Source organism: Chiloscyllium plagiosum, unplaced genomic scaffold, assembly GCF_037043375.1.
Source record: "Chiloscyllium plagiosum isolate Xiang-an unplaced genomic scaffold, Cpla_swu_hap1 HiC_scaffold_15, whole genome shotgun sequence".
Lineage (NCBI taxonomy): Eukaryota > Metazoa > Chordata > Chondrichthyes > Orectolobiformes > Hemiscylliidae > Chiloscyllium > Chiloscyllium plagiosum.
Window position 1 is genome coordinate 54,148,443 of NW_028270153.1, and position 17,363 is coordinate 54,165,805.

At 40.1% G+C, this 17,363-nt stretch overlaps 1 protein-coding gene across 1 annotated transcript in view; it reads right to left on the reverse strand.

Moving 5' to 3' along the window:
* Positions 1–17,363, reverse strand: part of ctnnbl1 (catenin, beta like 1) — a 195,996-nt gene that overhangs the window by 17,874 nt on the left and 160,759 nt on the right. The gene's annotated exons all lie outside the window — the stretch shown is intronic.

Sequence of the window (17,363 nt, forward strand, 5' to 3'; positions counted from 1 at the left end):
TGGTCTCCAAATTTGAGGAAAGACATTCTGGCTATTGAGAGAGTGCAGCGTAAGTTCACGAGGTCAATTCCTGGAATGGCGGGACTATCTTATGTTGAAAGATTGGAGTGACTGGGCTTGTATACCCTTGAGTTTAGAAGACTGAGAGGGGATCTGATTGAGACGTATAAGATTATTACAGGATTGGACACTCTGGAGACAGGAAACATGTTTCCGCTGATGGGTGAGTCCTGAACCAGAGGACACAGCTTAAAAATAAGGAGTAGGCCATTTAGGACAGAGATGAGGAGAAACTTCTTCACCCAGAGAGTGGTGGTAGTGTGGAATGGTCTGCCCCAGATGGCAGTGGAGGCCCAGTCTCTGGATTCGTTTAAGAAAAAGTTGGATAGAGCTCTCAAGGATAGTGGAATCAAGGGTTATGGAGATAAGGCAGGAACAGGATACTGATTGAGGATGATCAGCCATGATCATAATGAATGGTGGTGCAGGCTCGAAGGGCAGAATGGCCTACTCCTGCACCTATTGTCTATTTTCTATTGTCTTATGGCCTTAAAAACTTGCGAATAGTTTGGAAATTAGTACTTGAGCACAAAACTTCAACACAATTTTAGAAAAGATTTGTGTTGATCCCTATACATCGCAAGAAATGGATAATGGTAATTAATAGTTATTCTTTATTTTGCTCGGCTCTCCAATTTCTTTCTCTTGCCCTACATCGTTACCTCAGAGTACAACAGGATCTTGATCAGATGGGCCAATGGACTAAGGAGTGGCAGATGGAGTTTAATTTAGATAAATGTGAGGTGTTGCATTTTGGAAAGGTAAATCAGGGCAGGACTTAAACACTTAATGGTAAGGATCTGGGGAGTGTTGCTGAACAAAGAGATCTTCGGGTGCAGGTTCATAGTTTCTTGAAAGCGGAGTCTCAGGTACATAGGATATTGAAGGGGGCATTTGGTCAGAGCATCGAGTGTATGAGTTGGGAAGTCATGTTGCGGCTATACAGGACACTGATTAGTCCACTTTTGGAATACTGCATGCAATTCTGGTCTCCTTCCTATCGGAAAAATGTTATGAAACAATCAAGGGTTCAGAAAAGATTTACAAGGATGTTGCCAGGGTTGGAGGGTTTGATCTATAGGGAGAGGCTGAATAGGTTGGGGCTGTTTGCCTTGGAGTGTCGGAGGCTGAGGGGTGACTTCATAGAGGTTTATAAAATCATGAGGGGCATGGATAGGATAAATCAACAAGGTGTTGTCCCTAGGGTTGTGGAGTCCAGAACTGAAGGGCATAGGTTTAGGGTGAGAGGCAAAAAATTTAAAAGGACTTATAGGGCAAGTTTTTCACGCAAAGGGTGGTGCATGTATGGAATGAGCTGCCAGAGTTTACAGGGATATGGGCCAAGTGCTGACAAATGGCACTAGATTAGCTTAGGATATCTGGTTGGCATGGATGAGTTGGACCGAAGGGTCTGTTTCTGTACTATACATCTCTATAATCTTTAAGCAAACACTGACACATCTAAGATAGTGCATCTTGGATCATAACCCACTTCCAAAATGTTGGCCAAGAACCTGAATAGTCAATGTTGGCAAGATATTTCAACTTATGCACACTACAATCGAAATTGATGTTGGTTCTTGTTTGACTTTCCCCATTCGCTTCAATGGAGAAAACAGTTCAGTTGTACAGAAACAGCCCTTAGATCTGTCTGAATGCTTTCCATTTAAGGATTTTTAAGGTATTTCAAAATTGATATGCTTTTCCAAAAATCTCTGTGAAACTGTATGCATTTCAGAGACTGCTGGACAGTTGCCAAGCCATCACCTACCAATATTGATTTTGTGCACTTAAATTTATTAAATTGAATTTCAAAACGTAGTGCTGCAGACAATCGTTTTTATGGGATAGTCAGGGAACCTAAAAATGCAGTTGGACTAATTTTTGAATATCTAATTTTATGGTGAGCAATTAAAAGTAAATGCATGTTCAAAGCACACCTGCATAAAGTTTCTTCTTAAATAAAGAATTTCCAGTTAACTAAAATTTGAGCAATAGGCCATTAAATTTAATTAAATTCTAGGAAGCTCAGCAGTACAGTGTTAAATTTGACTAAGCCAAAAAAAAAGCAGAAAAATAGGATAGTAATTTTAGACAAAGGTTTGTGCTGAAAGGAGCTTGATACAAGCCAAGGTCTTAACCTGGCTTACATCCTTATTTTTGAAACTGTGCCCAATGCAGGAAAATAAAATGATTTAGGTCTACTTCTTTAAGCCAACTGCGAAATCATGAATGCTTACAATTTCACATAGTTATCTCAGCAATGTATTTATCAGTATATTGATCTTGGTTTTGTGCTAACCACTGGATAGAAGTAGTTTTTAATTAATTAACATGGTGAAAAGTAAGAGCCAAAAATTAGATGTTGCAACTTTTAACATGGCTGCAGATCTGTTCAAAATGGGGCCTAACTGAAGCAGCGTTCATATATTGAAGGAAAGGATTAAATAAATATTTTTTAAAATACCAGACCAAAATGGTTAATATCATGACTTGGATGCACTCCTCTCATGTATAAAACTGTAAGTGGCCATTATGTGTTTGGAAAAATTCAATATTGTAAGCAGCAGAATATTGGAACAATTTTCATGTATATTTCAGAAAGGAGGCAATATGTTACTGGACTAGAGGGACCAGGATACTGTTGTGCTGATTGGCTTATAGATCAGTATACCGCTATTGTGTACACCACTTGGAGAATGCATCAAGGTTGGGAAGGGCACAGAATATAGTCTGGGTGGGGGCTTGAACATCTATCACTAACAGTGGCTTGCAGCATCACAACTGATTGAGCTGGCCTAGTCCTAAAGGACATGGCTGTTAGTGTGTGTCTATGGGAAATGCTGAGAGAACCAATAAGACAGAAAAGCCAACTTATCTTAATCTTCTTCATTTTACCACTCACAGATGCATCTGTCTTTGATAGCATTGGTAGCAGTGACCAGTGAAGTTCTGACTTCACATCAAGATACCTTCCATTCAGTTGCGTGGCACTATCACCATGCTACAAAGGACAGACATCAAATAGATCTAGTAACTCAAAAACGGATATCCACGAGGCTCCGCGGGCATCTGCAGCAGGACTGCATTCAACCATAATCTGGAACTCCAAAGTTTGGTATATTCCCCATTCTACCATCAAGCTAGAGAACCAACCCTGATATAAAGAAGAGTGCAGGAGGCATGGTAGGAGCAACACCAAGCATTAATACCTAAAAATAAGGTATCAACTTGATGAAGTTACAAAACAGAACTACCTGCATGCTAAACAGGGCTGAGTGATCCCTGATCAAATTTAAGATGTGCAGCCCGGCTGCAACCAATCATGAATCATGGTGATCAGATAAACAACTAGCAGGAGAAAGAAGCTCAACAAATATCATAAGAACATAAGAAATGGGAGCAGGAGTAGTCCATTTGGCCCTTCTAGCCCGTTCCGCAATTCAATCAGATCATGGCTAATCGTGGCCTCAGTTCCACTTACCCGCCCTCTCACCATAACGCTTAATTCCTTTACTGTTCAAAAAATCTTAGCTTTAAAAACATTTACTGAGGAAGCCTCAATTACGTCATGAGGCAGGGAATGCCACAGAGTCACAACTGTCTGAGTGAAAGTTCCTTCTCAGTTCCATCCTAAATCTGCTGCCCCTAATTTTGAGGCTATGCCCTCTTGTTTTAGTTTCACCCGCCAGCAGAAACATCCTCTCGACTTCTATCTTATCTATTCCCTTCATTATTTTATATGTTTCTAGAAGATCCCCCCACTCATTCTTCTAAATTCCAATGAATATAATCCCACTCTACTCAGTCTCTCCTAATAAGCCAACCCCTTCAACCTCTTGAACCTCCTCCGTACCCCCACTATTGTCATTATATCCTTTCTCAAGTAAGGAGACCAAAACTGCAACCAGTACTCCAGGTTTGGGCTCACTAGCAACCTGTACAGCTGCAACATAACCTCCCTGTTTTTAAACTCAATCCTTTTAGATCCCCCATCTTCAACAACGATGAAGCACCATACTTGAGTGCGAAAGATAAAGCTGAAGCTTTTGCAGCTATATTCAGCCAGAAGTGCTAAGTGGATGATGCACCTTTACCTCCTCTTGAGTTTCCTAGTATCACAGATCACTCTTTCATCAACTCAATTTACTCCATGTGATACTACACTGCAAAGGCTATGGGCCATAATGACATTCTGGAAATAGTACTGAAGACTTGTGCTCCAAAACTAGTCATGTCCTTTGCAACACCACTGAGATCTCTGCAGTTACGGGAAAGGAATTGCCCAGATATACCATGTGCACAAAAGACAAAAGAATTCTAACCTGCCCAATTAAGCTGTATCAAGTTACACTCAATCTATGAAGTGATGGAGTTTCTTGTTCAGCAGGAAACTGCTTACTGACACTCAGTTTGGGTTCTGCCAGGGGCACAGAGTTGCTGACCTCATCAGTCTTGATCCTAACATGGACAAAGGAATCAACCTCCAGATATGAGGTGAGTGACTGCTCTTGACATCAAAATTGCATTTGACTGAGTTAGCATCAAGGAGCCCTAACAAAATTAGTCAATGGGAATTAGGACAAAAGCTCTACAATTGGGATGGCACACTGGCTAGCGGTTAGCATGGCTGCCTCATAGCACCAGGGATCCAGATTTGATTACTGCCTTGGGTGATTATTTATGTGAAGTTTGCATGTTCTCCCTGTGTCTGTGTGGGTTTCCACCAGATGTTCTGGTTTCCTCCCACAGTACAAAGATGTGCAGGTTAGGTAGACTGGCCAAAATAAATTGCTGGGTAGTGTCCAGGGATATGTAGGCTAAGTAGATTAGCCATGGGAAATGTGCGATTATGAGGATAGGGCGTGGGGTTGTTCTGGGCGGGATGCTCTTCAGAGGGTTGATGCAGATTTGATTAGATTAGATTCCCTACAGTGTGGAAACAGGCCCTTCGGCCCAACCAGTCCACCCAGACCCATTTCCCCTCTGACTAATGCACCTATTACTATGGGTAATTTAGCACTGGCCAATTCACCTGACTTGCACATCGTTGGACTGTGGTAGGAAACCGGAACACCTGGAGGAAATCCACGCAGACACGGGGAGAATGTGCTAACTGGGCCAAATGGCCTCTTTCTGCACTGTAGGGGTTCGATAATTCTATTTTATGGTTGGAGTAACAACTAGCAAAAGGAAAGTACTTTTGGTTTCTGAAGGGATATCATTTCAGTGCTGGGGCATCACTGCATGAGTTCTATCGAGCATTTTCCATGGTCAACAATCTTGGCTGCTTCATCAGTGATTTTTCCTCCATAAGGTCAGAAGTGAGGATGTTTGCTGATGACCGCACAATGTTCAACACTGCTCATTATTTCACAGGCACTGAAATAGCCTACGTCCATGTGTAGTAAGATCTGGCCAATATCCAGGAGTGGGCTGGTAAGAAATGTAATATTTGTACGTCTGTAAAAAATAAGAACAGCAGTATGCTTTTCAGCCCTTCGAACCTGTTCTGCCATTCAACAGGATCATGGCTGATCCAACATTCCTCATGTCCACTTTCCTGCTCTTTCCCTTGATTCCCCTGTGGAACAAGAATCTATCTCAGCCTTAAATTTACACAAGGACTCTGCCCTTACAGCGCACTGTGACAACGAGTTCCAAAGACATTCAATTCTCAGAGATGAAATTCTTCCGATTCTCAGTCTTAAATTAGTGGTCCTTTTTTTCTGATGCTGTGCCGTCTGGTCTGAGACTCACCCATGAGGGGAAATTTCGTTTCAGCACTTTTAAAATATTTATTCATGAGATGTGGCCTGTCCCTAGTTACCCTTGATAAGGTGTTGGTGGAGCTGCCTTCTTGAACTGCTGCAATCCATGTGCTGTATGTTGACCCACAATTCCCTTAGGGAGCGAATGTCAGGATTTTCACCCAGCAACATGAAGGAACGATGATAAATTTTCAAGTCAAGATGGTGAGTGACTTGGAAGGAAATTTTAAGGTGCTGGTATTCCCATGTATCTGCTGCCTTTGTCTTTCTAGTTGAAAGTGGTCATGGGTTTGGAAGATATTGTCTAAGGATCTTTGGTGAATTTCTGTAGTGCATCTTGTAGATAGTACACAATGCAACTTGTGAGCATCAGCGTTGAGGGAGTGGATGCGGTGCCAATCCTTAAGGATCTTGTATGCCTGAATGAGATAACCTCTAATTCATCTAAACTCCAATAAAGTTGGATCTGTTTAGCCTTTGTTCATAAACAATCACTCCATACCAGAGATCATCCCAGTGAACCTTCTCTGAAATGTCTCCAATGAAATATCTTTCCTTAAATAAGGACCAAATTTCCTCATAGTACTTCAGATATGGTCTCTCCAGTACTTAGTATGTTGCAGAAGGACTCTCATACTCCAACCTCTTAAATTAAGGGCCAACATTCCAATATCGTTCCTGATTACCTGTGCGCTAGCTTTCTGTGTTTGGTGCACAAATATCCTCAAGTGCTTTTGTATTGAAGTTCTCTGCAGTGTTCTCCATTTAAATAATATTCTATTCTTTTGTTCTCCCTTCCAAAATGACTTTACATTTTCTCACATTGTACTCCATTTGCCAACTTTCTGCCCACTTGCTTAACTGACCAATATCTTTATGTAACCTTGATTTGGAGATGCCGTGTTGGACTGGGGTGTATAAAGTTAAAAATCTCAACACCAGTTATAATCTAACAGGTTTAATTGGAAGCACTAGCTTTTGGATGGAGGAGCAGTGCTCCGAAAGCCAGTGCTTCCAATTAAACCTGTTGGACTATAACCTGGTGTTGTGAGATTTTTAACTTTTACAACCTGCCTTGTGCCTGTCTCAAATTTGGCTACATTTGTTTTCTTCCTCGAAGTCATTAATACATATTATAACAGTTACAATCCCAGCACTTACTCCTTTGGAACCCCACTGTTACAGGTTGCCAAATTGAGAAAGAATCTCTTATCAGCCAATTCTCTAACCATACCAATATACCAACTCCAACACCATAGCTCTTATCTTATGACTTAACATTTTGTCAACTATCTTGTCAAATATCATCTGGAAGCCCAAAAACACATCTACTGGTCCCCCCACTATCTATTCTGGTTGAAACTTCTTCAACAAAGTTAGCCAGACACAATTTCTCTTTCATCAAGCCATACTGACTCTTCATAATTGATTATGATTTTCCAAATGTTCTGCCATTAATTCCTTTATAATTAATTCCAGTACTTTTCCAACAATAGATGTTAGGCTAACTAGCCACTAGTCACCTGCATTTTGTCCCCCCCCACACCACCTTTCTGAATAGGGTGTCACATTGGCAGTTTCCAATCCTCTTACTTCTCCAGAATCCAACAACTTTTGGAAAATTACCAACCAATGCATCCACTATCTCTGTAATGGCCTCTTTTAGGATGTTGGGATGTCAACTATCTGCTTCAGTCCCATTAGTTTGTCTAATACTACTACTTTTATGATGGTGACAGTACTTGATTCCTCCCCTGAAATCTTTTATATGAATGGAATGTTTGAAGTGTCTTCCACCATAAAAACTGATGCAAAATATCTGTTTAACTCCTCTACCATTTCCTCGTTTCCCAAAATCATCGCTCCAGATGCATTTTCCAAGGAGCTTATGTTCACTTTGAGCTCTTCCTTTTATATGTCTAAAGACCTTATTGTCAATTTTTATATTCTTTGCTAGTTTGCTCTTAGAGTTAATAATAAATCTAAAGAAAATCTTCTTAGTCTTCCTTTGCTGGATCGAGAATTTTTCCCCAGTCTTTCAGGTTATCACTGACTTTAGTCTGCTGAAAGGCTTGTCTTTCAAGTTAATACCCTCCAAACTTCCTTGGTTAACCATAGTTGGTTTATCAGTCTTCAAATCTTTTCTCCTTACTGGGATACACTTTAGCCCTGTGTCATGAATTATCTCCTTTAATATCTGCCACTGCTTGTTTCCAGTCTTTCCTGCTAATCTTTTTGCCCAATTCCTTTGAACTAACTTTATCCTCATTTCATTGTAATTCCCTTTATTTAAATTAAATCCAGTTGTCTCTGATTCACGTTTCTCCCTCTTGAAGCAAATATTAAATTCAATTATGTTATGATCACTACTTCCTAGCGGATGTTTTACGAAGAGAGCATTTAGTAAACCTGCCTCATTACCAGGTAAGGATGACCTGTTCCCTGTTTGACTCCTTGGCATATTGCTGCAGAAAACTATTCCTAATGCGCTCTACGAATTTATTGTCCCAGCTACCCTTTCCAATTTGATCAGTAGCATGAGTCAGGTGGAGCCTGTTCCATTGGAACAGCTCCTCCTTCCCCAATCCTTGTGCCAATGTACCATGAACTTAAACCCATTTCTCCCACACCAATCTTTGAGCCATGTGTTTATCTGTTTAATCTTGTTAGCTCGTGGCTCAAGTAATAATCTGGAGATTATTACCTTTTTGGTTCTCCTTCTAAATTTAGCCCCAAGCTGCTCAAACTCTCTCAGCAGAACTTTTCTCTTTTCCCTATATCAGTGGTATAATGTGGACCGCAATAACTGGATCTTTCCCCTCCCACTCCAAGTTCCTCTGCAGCCCAGAGGAGATATCTGAAGCTGGACACCAAGCAGCCTTTAGGACTCTTGATCCTGGCCACAGAGAAGAATTCCATGACTGTACAGTCGGTTTTGATATAATGTAATGGTTTCCGTCATTATGCAATCACACATTATAAAGAAATCGTGCAAAAGCCGTCCATTTAAACTAATGAGGTCAGAATTGCGTTATAGCCTCCTCATGGTGAAGAAACATGCATTATAGCAGAACGGACTGTACCATTCCAGATTTCAACTACATTTCTCTTTTCTGTTTGAGTTTGTTTTTGTCAGAGCTGAGGGGGGGGATTTAATTACCATGTCCTACATTACTTAGCATGTTAGCTCAGAAATAGCAAAAACAGCCTGCCAGTGAAGACAGTCAAGATCAATGACAACCAACTTTAGGATGTAACAAAACTGACAAAGGAATGTCAATTACAATTTATTCTCATTTCATGATGTTTTCTTGTACTCAACAGGCAACTTGCCAAAACAGATCCACCTCAAAAATGTACCTGCAGTAGAATGTAATTTTCATATTTCAAGACTTGAACATGTATCAAAGCTGCATGATTGAGAGAGTGTTGTTAGGTGTGTTTTTTTTTGATAAAATGTTCTGTAAGATGAAAGAAAACACTCCTGTCAATCAAGGCACAATTTGATGAGAAATGAGGATCTTTCCAGCTGTCCTCAACAAAATATTTATCCTTTACCCAACAGCACTAAATAACAGACAAACTGGTCATTTAGCTGACTGCTGAAGCTCGAAACCTGATGTGCTTGTTATCATCGTTCTAGCTGAAGGTAGTACTGGAGAGTGAGATCCCAGAGTGAGACCTGGTTTGACAGCCCTTAAGTATTATTAGTCTTTTTGTTCACTGTGGAGATCACTCACTGAACAAATTCATAACTGGTTGCTTTTGCTTTTCAAAATGAAACAAAGAAATGTAGAAAACAGGAGCAACAAGTGGGCCATTCGGCCGACTGCATTCACAATACCTTTAACATGATCACGGCTGACCCTTTATCTCAATGCCACATTCACAATCTCTCGCAATGTTGGTCAACATCTTTAGCTTCAAGAAATAAATCTATTTCTGAAATATATTGAATGAATTCACCACCATAGTCTTCTGAGGTACAGAGTACCACAGGTTCAGCACAGTTGAATTTCCCATCAACTCAATCCAAAATTACCTACCATGACTATGACACTTTGTTCTCGACAACCAACCCCATGGATCTGGTGAAACATCATTTCTGCATCCAGTCTGTTCAGCCCTGTTAGAATTTTGTATGCTTCAATGAGATCTTCTCTTGCCCTTTTAAACTTGAGTGAATATAAGCTCAGGCAATTCAATCTCTCCTCATACAACAGCCCTATCATCCCAGAAATTAATCTGTTAAACCATTGCTGCACACCTTCTTTGGCAAGTGTATATTTTCTTTGGTAAAGAGATCAAAGCTACACACAATATGCCAGGTTTGATGTCACCTAAGCCCTGTACAGCTGAAGATATCCTTTTTCCTGTACTCAGACCTCTTATAGAGTCATAGAGATATACAGCACGGAAGCAGCCCTTCGGTCCAACCTGTCCATGCCGACCAGGTAACCCAATCAATCTAGTCCCACCTGCCAGCACCCGGCCCATATTCCTCCAAACCCTTCCTATTCATACACCCATCCAAATGCCTCTTAAATGTTGCAATTGTACCAGCCTCCACCACTTCCTCTGGCAGCTCATTCCATACATGTACCACCCTGTGTGTGAAAAAGTTGCCCCTTAGGTCTCTTTTATATCTTTCCCCTCTCAGCCTAAACCTATGCCCTCGAGTTCTGGACTCCCCCACCCCAGGGAAAAGACTTGGTCTATTTATCCTATCCATGCCCCTCATAATTTTGTAAACCTCTGTAAGGTCACCCCTCAGCCTCCGACGTTCCAGGGAAAACAGCCCCAGCCTGTTCAGCCTCTCCCTATAGCTCAAATCCTCCAACCCTAGCAACATCCTTGTAAATCTTTTCTGAACCCTTTCAAGTTTCACAACATTTTTCCGATAGAAAGGAGACCAGAATTGCATGCAATATTCCAACAGTGGCCTAACCAATGTCCTGCACAGCCGCTACATGACCTCCCAACTCCTGTACTCAATACTCTGACCAATAAAGGAAAGCATACCAAATGCCTTCTTCACTATCCTATCTACCTGCGACTCCACTTTCAAGGAGCTATAAACCTGCACTCCAAGGTCTCTTTGTTCAGCAACACTCTCCAGGACCTTACCATTAAGTGTATAAGTCCTGCTAAGATTTGCTTTCCCAAAATGCAGCACCTCGCATTTATCTGAATTAAACTCCATCTGCCACTTCTCAGCCCATTGGTCCATCTGATCAAGATCCTGTTGTAATCTGATGTAATCTTCTTCGCTACACCTCCAATTTTGGCGTCATCTGCAAACTTATTAACTATACCTCTTATGCTCGCATCCAAATCATTTATGTAAATGAACAAAAGTAGAGGATGCAGTACCGATCCTTGTGGCACTCCACTGATCACAGGCCTCCAGTCTGAAAAACAACCCTCCACCACCACATTCTGTCTTCTACCTTTGAGCCAGTTCTGTATCCAAATGGCTAGTTCTCCCTGTACTCCGTGAGACCTAACCTTGCTAACCAGTCTCCCATGGGGAACCTTGACGAACGCCTAACTGAAGTCCATATAGATCACATCTACTGCTCTGCCCTCATCAATCCTCTTTGTTACTTCTTCAAAAAACTCAATCAAGTTTGTGAGACATGATTTCTCATGCACAAAGCCATGTTGGCTATCCCTAATCAGTCCTTGCCTATCCAAATACATGTACATCCTGTCCTTCAGGATTCCCTCCAACAACTTTCCCAACACCAACATCAGGTTCACTGGTCTATAGTTCCCTGGCTTGTCCTTACCACCCTCCTTAAAAAGCGGCACCACTTTCGCCAACCTCCAGTCTTCTGGCACCTCACCTGTGACTATCGACGATACAACTATCTCAGCAAAAGGCCCAGCAATCACTTCTCAAGCTTCCCACAGAGTTCTAGGGTACACCTGATCAGGTCCTGGGGATTTATCCACCTTTATGCGTTTCAAGACTTTCAGCACTTCCTCCTCTGTAATCTGGACATTTTATAATGAAGGTCAACATGATATTTAATCCTGTAACTGCTTACTGCACATATATGCTTTCAAGTAATGCATCTCTTAAAATCTTTCAACAATCTGCTTACTCATCTCACTATCATCAAGCATGGGTTCATTCAACTTATTTCTTGAACAGCCTTGCAAGGATGTCTTTCTCTCTGACACCTCCACACTCCTTCTGGGAGTTCTTTTATTATTAATTTTCTTATTAACCTATTTTTCTAATCATTCAGTTCAGTATATCTTACACACCTACAAAGCAGGTGGAAATTGAACCCAGGCTTCTTGGTCCAGGGGTTGGGACACTACCACTGTGCCACAACAGCCCTCTTAAGTTCTCTTTTAAGAAACTGAGGATTTCTTCCCAGCCCTGCCTCGACTGCTTTAAATTGTTACTCATAGCATTCATACTACTAAAAACCTGTTCTTCCTTTGCATTGTAGAACTCAAGTCAGCAACCAACTTAATTAACTTCCAGAATTCTTCCTGATTTTTAAAAATCAAATAGATCATATTGTCAAATAATTGAAAACTTAGATCCATATTTTGAGTTCTCCAAAAATTTCTGAAGTTCCAGTTTATGATTTGCAGCATCATTTGAGTGATCTTACATTAGTGTCAGCTCAGTGCCACAAGTGTATTGAACTGACAATACAAGATTTTATCACTCTTGCTGAAACACTGGTCCAAAATTAATGAGAGAACAGTTAATTCTTGCATATGGATTAAAGCAATATGTCTGGACGTATGATTTCTCTTGAAGGGGGCAATTTCACTGCTTGCATGATAGACTACAGATTTCAGATATTTTACAAAATCTTGGATATCCACTGCTTTTTCATGAACCTATTAAAAATCCTTAAAACATAGAACATGTCAGTGCGTACAGGCCCTTCGGCCCTCGATGTTGTGCCGAGATGTGGAACCAATCTGAAGCCCATCTAAACTACACTATTCCATTGTCATCCATATGTTTATCCAATGACCATTTAAATTCCCTTAAAATTGGCAAGTCTACTCCTGTTTCAGGTAGTTCAGTCCACGCCCCTACTACTCTGAGTAAAGAAACTACCTCTGACATCTGTCCTGTATCTATCACCCCTCAATTTAAAGCTATGTCCCCTCATGCTAGCCATCACGATCTGAGAAAAAAGGCTCTCCCTGTCCACCCTATCTAACCCTCTGATTATCTTATATGTCTCAAGTAAGTCACCTTTCAAACTTCTTCCCTCTATCGAAAACAGCCTCAAGTCCCTCAGCCTTTCCTCATAAGACATTTCCTCCATACTAGGCAACATCCTAGAAAATCACCTCTGAACCCTTTCCAAAGCTTTCACATCCTTCCTACATTGCAGTGACCAGAAGTGCACGCAATACTCCACGTGCCGCCACACCAGTTTTGTACAGCTGCAACATGACGTCATGGCTCTGAAACTCAATCCGTCTACCATTAAAAGCTAACACACTGTATGCCTTCTTAACAACCCTATCAACCTGGGTGGCAACATTCAGGGATCCATATACCTGGACACCGAGATCTTTCTGCTCATCTACACTATCAAGATTCTTACCATTAGTCCAGTACCCTTTATTCCTATTGCTCCTTCCAAAGTGAACCACCTCACACTTTTCCGCATTAAACTCCACTTGCCACCTCTCAGCCCAGCTCTGGAGCTTATCTATGTCCCTCTGTAATATGCAACAGTGTTCAGCACTATCCACAACTCCACCGACCTTAGTGTCATCCACAAATTTATTAACCCATCCTTGTAAGCTCTCATCTAGGTCATTTATAAAAATGACAAACAGCAGTGGACTCAAAACAGATCCTTGCGGTACACCACTAGTAACTGAACTCCAGGATGAGCATTTAACTGACCCATCTAAAGTACCTGAACTATCGTATTTCCAGTCAATATTTGGGAGCAAAAGCAAGGGCACAGAAAACAAAGACCTTTTGTAAAACTGTTCGTATCCAACTTATTATGATTTTCAAAAAGCCACTATTTAGCAGTAATTTTCAGAGTTGACATTCAGGAATCTTTGGCTTCCTGTAAATATGGTTTCTGGCAATGATCCTTAAAGAGCAGACCTTCTACTAAAAATTGAACCATTTCTTTACTTTAAGAGTTGAATTGGGTCTGCTTTACAGCTGATTTCAACACATTTGTCATGGGACTGCACTTCACATATAGCTGGGGGAAGTAATAAAACAAATACAAACTTATTAGGCTGTGAATGTGCAGTTAATGAACCCACAATCCATTATTCTTCAGCTGCGTCTGAAACATTATGTACTCCCTCTGGGCCTAACGACTGTCACAGTCACAGGCAAATTAGCCTAAATGTGTGTAATATAAAGCCACAAGTATCTATCTGCATGCAATAATAGTACAAATATTTCAGTAAATAAGTTTACAGAATGGTATACTGTCCCACTGTGGATTGTTAATGTATGAGTTATGCTGTATTTGACAAACCAAAAGAGACCTTCCCTGAAATAACATGTTACGTTAGGGGAATAAGCCACTTCTGTTGTAAAGATCCAGTATTATAGACTTCTTAGAATCATTTAATTGTCGGATATATAATGGAATATGCACAGATTGAAAATTTAACCAGTGTCGTGCTATGTCATTGCATCCATTGAATTCTGGAATACTTTCAGGAAAGGTCACAACCCATTAAAAAGATGTGAATTTAGTTCCAGAAACACATTTTTAAATAATTGTTGTTAACGAGTTTTGAGAAGATTTGTAGCTCAGGTTGAAGAATGTAAGTTTGCTTGTTGAGCTGGAAGGCTTGTTTTCAGACATTTCATCACCATACTAGGTAACATCATCAGTGAGCCTCCGGTGAAGCGCTGGTGGTACGGCCCGCTTTTTATTTATATGTTTAGGTTTCCTTGGGTTGATGATGTAATTTCCTGTTTTTTTTCTCAGTGGGTGGTAGCTATCAACAAATGCAATGACTTGGATTCCCCCTGAAATTTACCACCCCCTGAGAAAAAGAACAGGAAATGACATCACCGCAGGAAATGACATCACCAACTCAAGGAAACCTAAACACAAAAATAAGAAGTGGACATACCACCAATGCTTCACCAGAGGCTCACTCATGATGTTACCTAGTATGGTAATGAAACATCTGGAAATGAACCTTACAGCTCAGTGAGCAAACTTACATCCATAATAGCTGTATTGCATAACACTTGTGCCATTCCGTTAGGCAACCATGGATGGTTAAAGAAACTGGAACAGATTCCAAGAGAAAAATAAATTAATTAGAAAGTGTCTAAAATATACTTAGGAGACATCACATAAATTGTTGTAATTAAAGGTAATTTATATTCAAGTCAATTCAATTTACTCAATGTCAAAATATTCAAAATATAAATTCCACCCATTTTACTTACAAACCAGATATGTTAAGCCAATACCAAAATGTGCAATAATAGCTTTCTGTGTGCATGGTACCATATCACAAATGAATAACAATGCACTGAGGTCCTTGATTCAATTAATATTCGCTGATTTGTATAGGTTACATAAAGTTCATTACAGAGAAGTGATTGTTGGCAAATTATCAGACTACTTCACTGATATCCAGTAGTGCATGAACAAATACTTCCTCAATCAAAAATTGGATTTGAGAACTGGAGAAGTGAAAGACTACCTTCAATTGTACAGAAGCTTGGTTGGACTGCACCTAAACTACTGTGCGTAGATTTGGTCTCCTGACCTTAGGAAGGATATTATGATCTTGGGGGCAGTGCAACAAAGGTTCATCACACTTATTCTTAGGGTGACAGATCTGTCCTTTGAAGACAGATTAAGCAAACTGCACTAAATTCTCCGGAGGTTTGAATAAGGAGGTGATGTTATTGAAGCCTACAAAATACTTAACGAGATAAATGCAGGTAAGATGCTTCCTTTGATTGTAGAGCCTACAACAAGGGAACACATTTTAAGAGTAAGGGGATGTCATTTAGCACTAAATGAGGATAATTTGTTTTACTCAGAGGGTTGAGAATCTTTGAAACTCTCTACCCTGAGGACTCAGGGAGCTTAGTCTTTGAGTTTATTTAAAAATTGATAGTCTTCTGATTACCAATGGTGTACGAGTTCTCTTGAGGATAGTGTGGGTAAAAGGGATTGAAGTGATCAATAAGCCTAAAATGGATTGAAGTAATCAATCAGGTATGATTATATTAAATGGTGGAACAGGCTTGACAGGCTGAATAGCCTACTCCTGCTCCTATGTTCCAATCAGAAAGACTGAAGCCATAATTTTTGATCCCTGCTCCAAACTGCGCTCCCTAACTACCAACTCTATTCCTCTCCATGACAACAGTTTTAGATTAAGTCACTCTATTTTCAAGATTGACATCAGATTTGAACCACAGATGAGTTTCTACTCTCATAAGCATATCATAAAGTCTATTTCTATCTCTGCAACATCATCTGACTTACCTCTGACTCAGTTTATCATCTGCTGCTGAAATCCCCATCCATGCTTTTACTTATAGATTTGACTATTCCAATACATTCTTACCTGGTCTCCCACATTCTAGCCTCTGCAAAGTTTAGGTCATTGAATAGTCTGCTACCTATGTCTTAACAAGCTTGCAAGATCAGGACTACCTTTCCTAGATCTCTCCTCCTCTCCATTTTGTTTGACTTATTTAAATTATTATGTAAAACCTACTTTTCTGACCAAGTCTTTAGTCGTCTAACTCAATATTTCATGTGGCTGTGTCACACTTTGGCAGTTCCTATGAAGTGCCTTCAAATAGTTCATCTTATTGTTGGTGCTATCTAAATACAAGTTGTTGTTTTCCTGGAATTGTTTGCAAATGTTTCCTCCTTCTCTTTTGCAGTGATCATTGAGAATGGAGATGTCTTTGAAACCTCCTCTTCATGATTATCTTGGGAGGCTTTATTATATATCGGGTATGACACAAGTTGTTGGCTGTTACAATTAAACTTCACATAATAGGGAAGAGTAGAGAGTATGCATGTGCAACATTTAGCTCTCAATGAGTAGACTAAAAATTTGAATAGAGTCTTATTATTGAATTTCACTGCAAATTTCAAAATTTCTACAGAAGAGGGGATCTGGTGATTTCAGTTTGGGGACCATGACAGAACATATGCATTGGCTTGTATGGATTTTCAAACCACAGCTGTATTCACAGAACAAATTGATCTCCTTAAAGCCAAATGGTATGAGAGCTTGGCAGGGTTCTGATCCACACCACACACACAGTTAAACTCATTTAAGAATATAGAAATATTTTTCTATATTCGTCCAATGCGATATTCACAAGTACAAATTAATTATAAAAGAAGTTTCTGTCTAATAGGAAAAAAAAACTTATGGCTCTGACAGAGCTAACAAATATGTTGTTTGTTTATTACCAGTACAGGTAACTCTACATGAAGGTAAAACATCAAATTCTGTGATTCCATCATTTGTACAGCATTTTAACTTCTGTGAGTTTTGTAG